At 39.1% G+C, this 12,296-nt stretch overlaps 1 pseudogene across 1 annotated transcript in view; it reads left to right on the top strand.

Annotated features, from left to right (window-relative positions):
- Positions 1-2,394, top strand: part of LOC101974433 (cysteine-rich PDZ-binding protein pseudogene) — a 54,019-nt pseudogene extending 51,625 nt beyond the window's left edge. The window contains exon 4 of the transcript XR_013425858.1: positions 1,868-2,394. The product of XR_013425858.1 is annotated as a cysteine-rich PDZ-binding protein pseudogene (transcript). The remainder of the gene's footprint in view (positions 1-1,867) is intronic.
- The last annotated feature ends 9,902 nt before the right edge of the window (positions 2,395-12,296 follow it).

The following is a 12,296-nucleotide window of genomic DNA, read 5'->3' as shown; positions in this document are numbered from 1 at the left end:
GCAGTACAAAATCAAATCTACAAAGAGGAGTTGTATTTGGTTGCCTTGTTTTTTTAATCCTTTAATCTGAATTGTTTCCAGAGTCTTTGTTTCTTATGATGAGGAATACTCATCACCAGGTTTTCCTGATGTTTCCAGTGGTTACAGTCAGGCTGTGCCTTTCATAGGGATACCATGTAAGTGATAAGTTCTTCCAAGGGCTTTGCATCTGGAGGAAGTAATGTCCCATGTAAGTGCTAGGCAGAATCTGTAGCACATAGAATTGCTTAGTAAGTCACAATTCTTATTGTCAATTATATTTGCTGGATTCTTGTTCTTTTTCATCTTCTTGTTTTAATTGAATAAAAAAAAAATAACACCTGTCTTTTCAAATTGAAAATCATTCTGTGAATATAGTTAATTCTTTTCAACTATACATGGAGCTGAAAAGACCATTTGGTGACATGGCTTTTGTTTACAGTCATGATGGAAAGATTTCTAAGACACTGCCCAGTATTAAAATAACCCGAAAAAGTGTTCAGAAAACAATAGTGTTCAATGTTCACTAGGGGGAGCTATTATAACAAATTATGTGCTGCTTCTTTTATTTATTTATTTTTTTCTTTTTTTTTATTGGTTGTTCAAAACATTACAAAGCTCTTGACATATCATATTTCATACATTAAATTCAAGTGGGTTATGAACTCCCATTTTTACCCCAAATACAGATTGCAGAATTACATCAGTGACACATCCACATTTTTACATAATGCCCTATTAGTAACTGTTGTATTCTGCTACCTTTCCTATCCCCTACTATCCCCCCTCCCCTCCCCTCCCATCTTCTCTCTCTACCCCATCTACTGTAATTCATTTCTCTCCTTGTTTTTTTCCCCATTCCCCTCACAACCTCTTATATGTAATTTTGCATAACAATGAGGGTCTCCTTCCATTTCCATGCAATTTCCCTTTTCTCTCCCTTTCCCTCCCACCTCATGTCTTCGTTTAATGTTAATCTTTTCCTCCTGTTCTTCCTCCCTGCTCTGTTGTGCTGCTTCTTTTAAAAATACTTCATAGTTTATTGATAGTGTCTCTTTCCTATCAAGTGAAAATTGATATTATGTTGTACTTTATGACATAATTATTTACAATTATTTTTACATAAATATTTGTGTAAAAATATGGCATCTGTCTTTAAAAGTAAATATTAAATATTAATATGATTTGGAGAGAACAAATATTTCCTAAGCTTTGGAAACTGCTCTAGGGTCTCATCCTGTTTTGGCCAGAGGGTTTCCTAGAAATTGTAAGAGCTTAATAATCAGTAGAGTATATATAATTGGATAAAGTTTTTTGAGCACATTAAATAGTGAAATGAAAACAAGCCATTTAAAATAGTTGACAATGTTCCCTGAGATGACAGCAGAAGGTAAAATAAAGACAGATGCAACTTGAAAGTAGTCCCTCCAAGTACTGCTCCTCTAGAAAGAAGGGAAACTTAGTGGAAAAGCAATAGGTGTGAATCAGATGTAATCTGGCAATTTGGAACTCAGTGTAGCACAGCAGTAGGGGGAAAGTCTACATCTGGGGGCCCCCTTCCATGCTATTTGACCCCTGGAAATTCGCTCAGCCTCTGCAGCTGCACTTCTAACAGAAAAAGGTTGGAGCTTCAAGGTTCCTTTGGGTTCTGACACTCTGATGCTGAAAAAGCATTCAACTGGTATAATAAGATGGCCATTTGCGTAACTTTTAATGCCTTTTGTGCTATAGGCTGATCTTCCTTGTTTTGCTACGGTCAAATCTCTCCTCACACCCAGAATCAGGGTACCATTTATTTATGTGACACTTTCCAATGTGTCATTTGTTGTTTTTGTTTGTTTGATTTTAGGTTCTCCTTGAAGAGAAAGAGAATGATTTCTTAGGACTGGACTGCGATGTGTGTGAGGGAACTGTGGATGGAAGGATGCTCTGGGAAAACTGCGAAAAGAATCTTGGTGCTGCTATCACTCCAAATATACTGTAAAGATGGTGCAAGGAATACCGCAGAAAGTGATAGAAGAAAGCTGAATAAAAGCTGCTTTTTTTGACTTCAAAAAAAAAAAAAAACAAGATTTGATCCATATGGAAAGAATATGTTCTTCACTTGCAGAATGTGTTAAAGTTCTATGTACCATTCGGGTTCTCATTACTGCCAGGGCTGTGCCGGTAAAAGGGGCACCTGTACCAGGTGTGGGAAAAGGTTTTGGATACCCAAAACTACAAGCAAACATCGATGTCAATGTATTGATGAAGTTTTCATAATTTTACTTTCTGCTTTGTATTTTCAAAGCCTAGCATAGGTGTCCAACTTAAAAATAACCAATTACGGGGTAAGACAAGATAATACAAATGGAAGAAATGATTTACAGTAGAAGGGGTAGAGAGAGAAAAGGGGAGGGGAGGAGAGGGGAGGGGAGGGGGGATAGTAGAGAATAGGACAGACAGCAGAATACATCAGACACTAGAAAGGCAATATGTCAATCAATGGAAGGGTAACTGATGTGATACAGCAATCTGTATACGGGGTAAAGTTGGGAGTTCATAACCCGCTTGAATCAAACTGTGAAATATGATGTATTAAGAACTATGTAATGTTTTGAACGACCAACAATAAAAAAAATAAAAATAAAAAAATATGAATAAATCCCCTCTAAATAAAAAAAAAGAAATGGCATAGCAATGGAAAGAGAAAAGAGATTTTAAAGATGTCTTGGACTAGAGTTGTAGTTCAGTGGTAGTGCACTTGCCTAGCCATGTATGAGGTACCACATGTAAACAAATAAATAAAGGTCCACATGTAAATGAATAAATAAAATAAAGATTCATTAACAACTAAAACAAATATTTTTAAAAAAATAAAAAGAGGGCTGGGGATGTGGCTCAAGCAGTAGCGTGCTCGCCTGGTATGAGTGCGGCCTGGGTTCGATCCTCAGCACCACATACAAACAAAGATGTTGTGTCCGCCAAAAACTAAAAAATAAATATTAAAAATTCTCTCATTCTCTCTCTCTCTCTCCTCTCTCTCTCTTTAAAATATATATATATATATATATATATATAAAATAACCAATTACATTTTAGCTATCGAAGTTGATCAGTGTTCATTCTTTTGCTCTCAATAAGTCCTTAACAATAGCAATGTAACTAAATCTTATGCTTTAAGTGATTGTTTTCCTTATGAGCATTTTATTGAACTAAAGTGTCAAAATTAATGGAAAAAAAATTCTGCGTTCTGTGTGCACTTTTTACTTAACAATGTTTGTATAATTCTTGTCCCCTCTAACTACATTCTATATAGATATTACAAAAGCAAGATAATGACATTTTGCTTTGAACTTGGCATCCAGAGTTAGAATTCTTCCCTCATTCCCTTACTGGTAGCATAATTCTTAGAATCAACATCCCCTTAATTAATTGCAGTTTCAGAGGATATTGAAATATTTACAGACATTATTGCTGAATGATTCCTTAGTAATTAATGCAGACCCAAGTCAAAGACAAGTTGCATTTGTGAGTTTTAAAAAATTTGTTCTTCAAGGTAAAGTGCCAGTTCCTTTCATGTATGGACAAGAACACAAGGAATACCCATGTTCAGCTGAATACACTGGATTTCAGAAAAACACATTGCCTTGAATTCAAGTTGTCACGAGAGCCACGAGAACAGTGTCCATGTTGATGTGTAATGAAAACAAATCCCCCCACTTTAGGAAAACTCTTTGAAGGAAAAAAAAAAAAAGCCTTTACAAAAAACCTCATTTCCACCCCTCAAAGAAATAAACAGAACAAAGCAAACATCTTAACTCTTTGTTATAACATAGACAACTAAGAGACTGCTCTGAAGTTTCAAATGAAGATTTTTTTTTTTTATATTGCCTTCATAGGTTCAGGACTATTGCTTTTAAAATTTTCAGCCTACTCTAGGCAACCAAAAAGGTTTTCCCGATTTCCAATTGCAGTAAAATATGTGTGTCACTGTAAAATATGTAGAGTGTTGTGGATAAAGTGATAATATACATGGTGGAGACATTGCTTTTATCATCTTAAAATTACTGTCAAAAGTATTTAAAGTTTTAACTGTACATGGTTTTTCAAAAAGTATTTTTAAAGATATATTGTTATTTGCACCTATCCAGAAAGATTATAAGAATAATACAAAATAAATAGTATCTCTGAGGGAAAAGAAGAATGAGGCTGAACTGAAGAATGTTAAGCTGGCTATAGAAGTACAACTGAATGTAGAGAGGGCGAGAGTTTATGTTTCAAAGCCAAGTCAATCGATAGAAGGAATATATTTTAGAAAATTTTATTCTTTCAACTCCAAAATGCATTTGTAATCAGCAATGCATATTCCCACTTTTAATTTTTGTTGGACAAATACTCATTATTATTTGAAGTATTCCTTTGACCTCATTGAATTGTGTTAAAATATAGACTGTTTCTCTTTCAATCAAAATTGATTTCAGCCAAGCGCAGTGGCACATGCTTATAATCCTAGCTGCTCAGGAGGCTGAGGCAGGAAGATCGAGAGTTCAAAGCCAGCCTCAGCAAAAAGTGAGGCACTGAGCAATTCAGTAAGACCCTGACTCCAAATAAAATACAAAATAGGGCTGGGGATATGGCTCAGTAGTTAAGTGCCTCTGAGTTCAATCCCTGGTACCCCCTTCCCACACACAAAACAATTATTTCATATTATATAACACTAAAGAACTTCTAATAATTTGTTAAATTTCCTTAAATCTATTCACTTGTCCTTTTAAAAATTGATGTGTCTATTTGTGAGATCCTGATTTAAACAAATTACATGTTAAAAAAACATTTATAGGCCAGATGTGGTGGCACACACCTATAATCCCAACGGCTTGGGAACCTGAGGCAGAAGGATTGTGAGTTCAAAGCCAACCTGGAGATGTGGCTCAGTGGTGAAGTGCCCCTGGGTTCAATCCGTGGTACCAAAGAAACAAACAAAAACATTTATAGGATATTCATGGAATCGTGAACCCTAAAGAATATTTGATGGAATTAACAAAATACTATGATTTTTTTAGTGAAAAAATGAAATGTGTGTTTTTTGTTGTTGTTGTTGTTATTGTTAAATGAGTCCTTCTCTTTTAGTTTTCTACAATGAAATAATTACACGTGCAATGGTGTGATGTTTGGAATTTGCCTAAGTTGTGCAGGGCTTGTGGGGAGAGAAGGCTAGCTCTGAATTGGTAATTGCTGAAGCTGGGTCCTGAGCATATTAGTCTGATCATTATCTGTTCTCTCTACTTTTGCATAAGTTTGAAATTTCTCATTATAAAAAGTTAAAAACAAATCACACACCAAAAAGCTCCCCAACCTGTCATTATTTAATAACTTTGAACTTAACGTGGACCTAGAAAGGCATCTTTTACCCGAGAAATTTGCAGTTCCAAGTCTTTCTTGATGATTGGGTCTGAATGTGTTAATCAATGCTGCCCTGTCATAGCCCCTGACATAAGGAAAATGCTGAAATGTGATTTTTAAATCATAAAAATGTACCCATAGTAATGGCTCCATCGTTTGCATAATATTTAAATCAATTCATTGATTTCCAGTTGCCTGATACTCTTATTTCAGTAACAAAATAAACGATACATAGTTCAGTAAAGTTGAATCCATTTGGGTTCATTTGTGCTCAGAGTCGGGAGCCAATTAAGATCTGCTTCCGAGCTCTGTGTCTAGGGACAGGGCATCAGTCTCTTTACAAGGCTTGGGGTTTTTTTCTCTCTCTCTCTCTCTTTCTTTTATTGTACAGTTGCTGACCATGTCCATGAAAAGAGAAATTAACAGCAACATAAATCTATATCCTGCCTGGGCTCTTTGTACATTTGCATACACAAAATTATTAATATAGTCAATGTCTATAAACATCTTAAAAACATTTCTGTAAAAAAAAATCCCAAATGCCTTTCTCTCTCTCTCTCTCTCTCTCTCTCTCTCTCTCTCTCTCTCTCTCTCTCTCTCTCTCTCTCTCTTTTTCCTTTTACAGCAAAACTCCTCAAAGCTACCTCTACCTGCTGTCAGTGGGTCCTTTCCACACATTCTTTCCTGAATTTGCTTCATTCAGGCTTTTCCTAACACTGTCACTCTGTTCTAGTCAAGATCATTAAGGGCTTTCCCTTTGCTAAATCCAAGTGTCAATTCTTAATCCTCATCTAACTTGACTAACCAGCAGCAATTGATGTGGTTGATCACGCAAAGCACCCAGGCGCACTCTCAAGATCACGACAATCTCCAGGTCTCCTCCCACTTCCCTGTTCGTTCCTGATTCTGCCTCGGATTCTTGATTTTAAAGGCTCAGTTTTCAGTCCTTGAAATCCCTCTCTTCTCTATCCACGTTCATTACCTTGGCACCATCGTCGTCTCAACTCAGCTCTAAAGATCACACAATGCAGATGCTCTCAAATATACCCCTGACCCAGACTTCTCCCTGAGAATTTCAGACTCTTATATCTGTCACTCCCTGGACATCTTGGATGTCAGAAAGACACCTCCAAATTAACATGTGCAAAATTGAACTGGAATCTTTTCCACCTGTCCCCAACATGGTTCTCCTGCAGTCCACCTCATCCAAGGGAAGGCCCCCTGCAGGATCCTGATTAAATCACCCTCTCTTCTTTATATCACCCACATGCCATAATCTTTCAAATCCCGTAGTTTCTCCCGTCACAGTATATCTAGACTGCCTCTCACCGTCTCCACTGCTACCACTCTGACCTCTCTCTCCCATACAGTTTCTAAGGATTCTTAGCTGATTTTTGTCCTGGCTGCTCAATCGCCTATTATCCACATAGCAGTCAAAGCTGGTCTTTTCTCCTTTAACTCAGGCCACGTTGCCCTCCCCTAGTGAGTCATTAAGCCACTGAATCCTGCCACTTTCTTTCCACAGCTTTCACATAGCCCTTTCCTATTCTTCTCCCCTGCTCTTACTCTCCCCAGGCACCCTGGCTTCCTGGCATCCCCTGATCATACCAAACCCCAGGATCTTTGCAACTGCTGTCTCCTTTGCTTTGAGCCATCTTCTTCTTGATAAACCTGGCAGACATTTGCTTGAATGACATATTAGTAATAGAAATTTACCCTGACTATATCATTTGAAACCATAGCCTCAGCGAGCCATGGTGGTGCATGCCTAGGAGGAGGCTGAGGCAAAAGGATCACAAGTTCAAGGCCAACCTTGGCAAACTAAGGAGAAACTCAGGAACTTAGCAGGAACTTGTCTCAAAATAAAAATCAAAAGGACTGGGAAGGTAGCTTAGTGGCAAAGCTCTGGGGGTTCAATCACCAACTCTCACACACATGCACACACACACACACACACACACACACACACACACACCCTGCATTCTGTCATCAATGTATTAGTCTATATTCTGTTACTGTAACAAAATACTTGAGGCTGGTTACTTTATACAGAAACCAGGTTTATTTCACTCACAATTTTGGAGGTTCAAGGGCATAATGCTGGTTTTGGAGGTTCAAGAGCATAATGCTGGCTTCAGCTTCACTCTGGTGAAAACCTTCTGGAGGATGGTTTCATGGTAGGAGCGAGTGTAAAAAGGAGAGATCACATGGTGAGCCAGGAAGTCAAAGACTGGTTCAGAGGTCAGGTTTACGCTTTTGTAACAACTCACTCTCAAGAACTAACTCAGAGTCCATGAGAACCATATCAATTCTTCCATAGGCAGCATACTCTGTAATTATTTACTGCTTACTAGGCTGCATCTCTTCAAGGTTTGGCCACTTTTTAACCTTGCCCTCTTGGGGACCAAGCTTCCAACACATGAACCTTTGGAAAACACACTCAAACCACATCCAAACAATAGTGGTTACATGTTATCTATCTATCTATCATCAATCAATCAATCATCTTACTTTCTATTCCTCTGCTCATTAAACTATAAGGTCTGTGTAGGCAGAGATTTTTGTGTGTTTTTTCACTGCTGTGGTTCCACTGCCTAGACCAGAACCTACTGAGTAAATAAATATTTATTAAATGAGTATTTGCACAAATCAGCCACTAAACATTTCAGATTCTTCTTGCATAAATATCATATTGCTAAATATTATTAAATAAAACATGAAAGAGTGAAAGATATAAAATTTCCACATGTAGAAGGGATTTGGTAATAACCGTTTAGTTGAAAGAAGAGTAAGGGTTCTACTTTATGTCTGCATTTCAATAGTAAAACTACGATTTTACTTAGACTATATTTGAGCTGAATTAAAGTATGGATTGGTGAAGGCGTTCCTGCACCCGCTGTCTGACAGGGTCACAGCATGGGGGTGCTGCAGCAGGGCCATGCTATCTGAAAACCAGAACCATTAGGAATGTTAGGTGTTTTGTTTATGATACTCATGATATGGATAACAGGGCAGACATCAATCAATAATAAAAATACGCATTGCCTGAGATTGTAGGAAAATTCCCAGAATGAGACTAAGGATACAATTGAGACATGCCATGAGGTGCGTTTCAGTATCTCTCAGGATACAAACAATGTAGTTATTCCTCAAGCCTCAACAACAAGAAATATTTATCCCATGGTTAACGATTTACACTAGCCCCGCCTCCAACTCCATCCTAAAGCCACAACCTGTACAACAGCCTAGCTACAGAAAAACAATTGCTGTGCCAACAGTACAAGAGGCTAATAAAAATACATTCTCCCAACCAATTGACCCTCCTTTGCCTTACACAGAAACTTATGATGAAAATGGAAAACACATAGTTAATATAAATGACAAATGGATTGAGGTGTAAAGCCTGCCCTTTAGTTAAAGATTACAAAGACATAAGAATTGGTGTGATTTGACCAAGGATCAAGGAAGTTCTTTAAGAAAGCAGTTGAATAGGTCATATGAAAAAAAGGAAATTACCTTGGAAATTAAAAATAGAATAATGTAAAATTTACATAGATATATTTTAGAAGCACTTCAGAGTAGTAGGCTTTTAAATAATAGACTTTTACTACTTTAAGTGTGTTTTACTGGGATTTTAGTTTAGAAGTAAGAAAGCTTACCAATAATCATAAGTATGCTTTAAAGTTAAAGTTTAATGAAATAATTATAGGTAGGCTTTAAAGTCAGAAGTGAATTATAGTCAGGAGTCATGCAGTCTAGTTGCATCACCTAGCACCTAGTGATTGAGGAGAAAACGTAAAAGCTTAATCATGATTGACTAAGGTTACAGAAAAATATTTCGAACAATATACTCAATATCTTAGGTAATCAATGCATGTCAGAAAAGATTGTAACTCTTGAAAATTATGTAAATCAAAAAGGTTTTAGGCTTTGAAGCTATCCATTAACTACCTGAAAAAACACCTGTAAAAAAGGTATAAAAATAAAGGTCCCTCCCGGGGCAGCAGAGATGTCTTCTGGAGGCTGCTCGTATCTTGCAACCTGTCATCCTGACACTTCTTCTTTCGCCGATGCCATTCCTCCTTCAGGACCCCTGGAACCCCACTCCCCCCACCCCCAGCCAGGGCTGGACCTCGGCAATGGATGATGAAAATGAGAGGCAGAAATAGTCATTGTATCAAGATCCTTCTTATGGCTGTATAAAATTCACAGTTTACCAAAGGTTCTTTGTACATTCCTCTTTCTTCTGAGCCTCGTAACACTTCATGGATAAGCATTGCTGTATCTGGGTGACGGATGAGGAGTCTGGGACTGGGAGAAGTCAAGGAACTTCTCGCCAGGATGCATAGACACATGGTGACAGAGACAATAAGAAAGGAGTTGGGCACTTGCAACAGGACACAGATGTTGTTCTTATAGGGTAGGATGCATTTACAAAATGCCATAGAGCCTTGGTAAAGTCACTTACAGGTTGCATATGTGACATTAATAAAAGCTACTTTTGAAAATCAGAAGTTCTACTGAAGCGTGACCTCCACTACAGTGTGATAGTTTCTCTCTACCCATCTGTTACGTTCTGTGGTGGGTGCGGCCATAGCATCTTCAATCATGTTGCTGGAAGGGCATTGGGACATCTGGATATGTTTTCTGACAACTTTGCAACAACAACAATGAGAACCAACAGCTTTCTGAGTGGACAGCACTTTAGCAAACACGGCGAACATTCCTAAAATCTGCTGGACTTTCTATAAGTGAGGCAAACACCAGTCCCACAAAATGGCAGGCACAGTAAAAGAAAGGGAAGGATTCCTTGCATGCCAGAGCAAGTGGCATTATGACTGGAAGCAGAGCAGCTATGGTGAGCAGATGAAGCTGATTTCCCAGAAAAAAAGCTAAAACTACAAAAAGCATTGTGCCTTGGGCCCAGCATCAGATCTCGAGAATTGTGGCTTACACTGGGAGGAGAAAAGAAGAGAAAGGGCCAAGTGGCCCAGTTCGGTTTCATCTTGTGCTTTATTATTTTTCTTAACATTTTTTAAAAGTTATAGATGGACACACTACCTTTATTTTATTTATTTATTTTCATATGGTGCTGAGGATCAACCCAGTGCCTCACACATGCGAGGCAGGTGCTCTACCACTGAGCCACAATTCCAGCCCCTACTTTTGTTTTATTTTGAAAACAATAAAATCTTGACATTATATGAAAACAATAACAATGAAAACAGGACAACAAAAACAATTATGATTACCAAGCTCCCTCTGTCATCTATGGCACATTGAAGGCCTCCAAGATGAAATTCCACAAGATCTTCTTTGGGGATCTGCTTTAGCATTTAAGAAGGCTAACTATCATTGATATACTTAAGAAGAAAAATATACATCTGAGTTAGGTGGTTTAAACTACCCTTCTCCTGGTGTTATATGGGCATAACAGCACCCCACATACATAATAAGCTTTCATTCAGAGAGATGCCCCCTCAGCAAAGGTGCTAGCTACCATAGAATATTCACCTACCTTTGCTTCCAAAAGAGCTGGGAGAAGGCAGGACAGTAGGCGTGGCCCTCCTCTGAGCTCCTATGCCTACTGCTTTGTGGACAGCCTAGGGTTTTCCCTATGGCCCTACTGTACTTCATGGACAGAGCTGATCTGTGTACTCCTCTGCTGTTCTAATCAAGTGGTAGGGCTTCCTCCTTCTTCAAAGGCAGATTCGCCTCTTGGCAATCCCATACTCCTTATGAGAACTTCATGACCTGACCATTTTGGTAACCAAAAGACAAAACCATGTATGAGGGTGAAAGGTGGAAGTTTCTTCCACCTGGGAGTGACAAGTGCCACTGACCAGGAGCTGGGCTTGTGCAGATGAAGACAGTGTGAGAGGTGATTTAGTTTCAGGGAGTAGCTTGTGTGAGGGTGAAAGAGTGTGAGGGCTTAGGATGTTCAGAAAACTGCTGGTGGACAGTGTGCTGGGAGCACTGAGTTTTGTGTCAGAATAGGACCGAGCCTAGACCAGGCAGGAGGTATCCCCAGAGAGACAAGTAGAAGCCAGAGTGAGAGTGCATACTTTTGTCTTTCAGAATAAGGAGTTGGGCTTTGTGCTGAAGGCTGTAGGGGAACGAGGCAGAAGTTTGAGAAGGGAGGTCATCCAGTTCTGGGCCTGTTTGCTGCAAATCCTTCTGCAGCCCTTCCCAGCACTGCTCTGCCTGATCCCTTGGGTCTGTATTTCCTGGGCTCTTGTATCTGCTGGCTCAAACCTGGATTTAGTCAAAGGGAGATCATTTGGGGAAGGCAGATCTCAAGTGTTTTGTCCTAGACTTTCTACTTTCAGGCAATAATACCAGCTGCAATATCTCCTGCTACAGTTTCAACATTAATGTGTTCCCCCAATGCTTATGTGTGAGACAAAGCAAGAAGGTTAGAGGCAAAATGATTGGGTTATGAGCACCTTAACCTAATCAGTGTGTTAGTCACTGATAGAGATAAACTGAATGGGGACTCTAGGCAGGTAGAGTATGGCTGGAGGAGGTGGGTGTCTGGGGGCGTGCCTTTGGGGAGTATATTTTGTCCTTGTTGAGCAGAGCTCTCTCTCTTTCTCTCTCTCTGCTTCCGGGTGCCATGTTGCCAGCTGTTTTCCTCCACCATAGCCTTCTGCCATGATTTTTTGCCTTACCTTGAGCCCAGAGCAACGGAGTCAGCCATCTGTGAACTGAGACCTCTGAAACTCTGCGCCCCAAAATAAACTTTCCCGCCTGTAATTGTTCTTGTCAGGACTTTTGTTTACAGGAGCAAAAAGCTGAGCAAAACCCCTCCACCTATGGACAGGACAGGTGGAGACCTCTGGCCTTCAGTAATTGTCATATTTCCTTCCAGCCCTCCTAGGATTCTTGTGCTG

Source organism: Ictidomys tridecemlineatus, chromosome 9 (genome assembly GCF_052094955.1).
Source record: "Ictidomys tridecemlineatus isolate mIctTri1 chromosome 9, mIctTri1.hap1, whole genome shotgun sequence".
NCBI classification, from domain to species: Eukaryota; Metazoa; Chordata; class Mammalia; order Rodentia; family Sciuridae; genus Ictidomys; species Ictidomys tridecemlineatus.
Note: the sequence above shows the minus strand (reverse complement) of the source record. Positions and strands in the feature narration are given on the sequence as shown.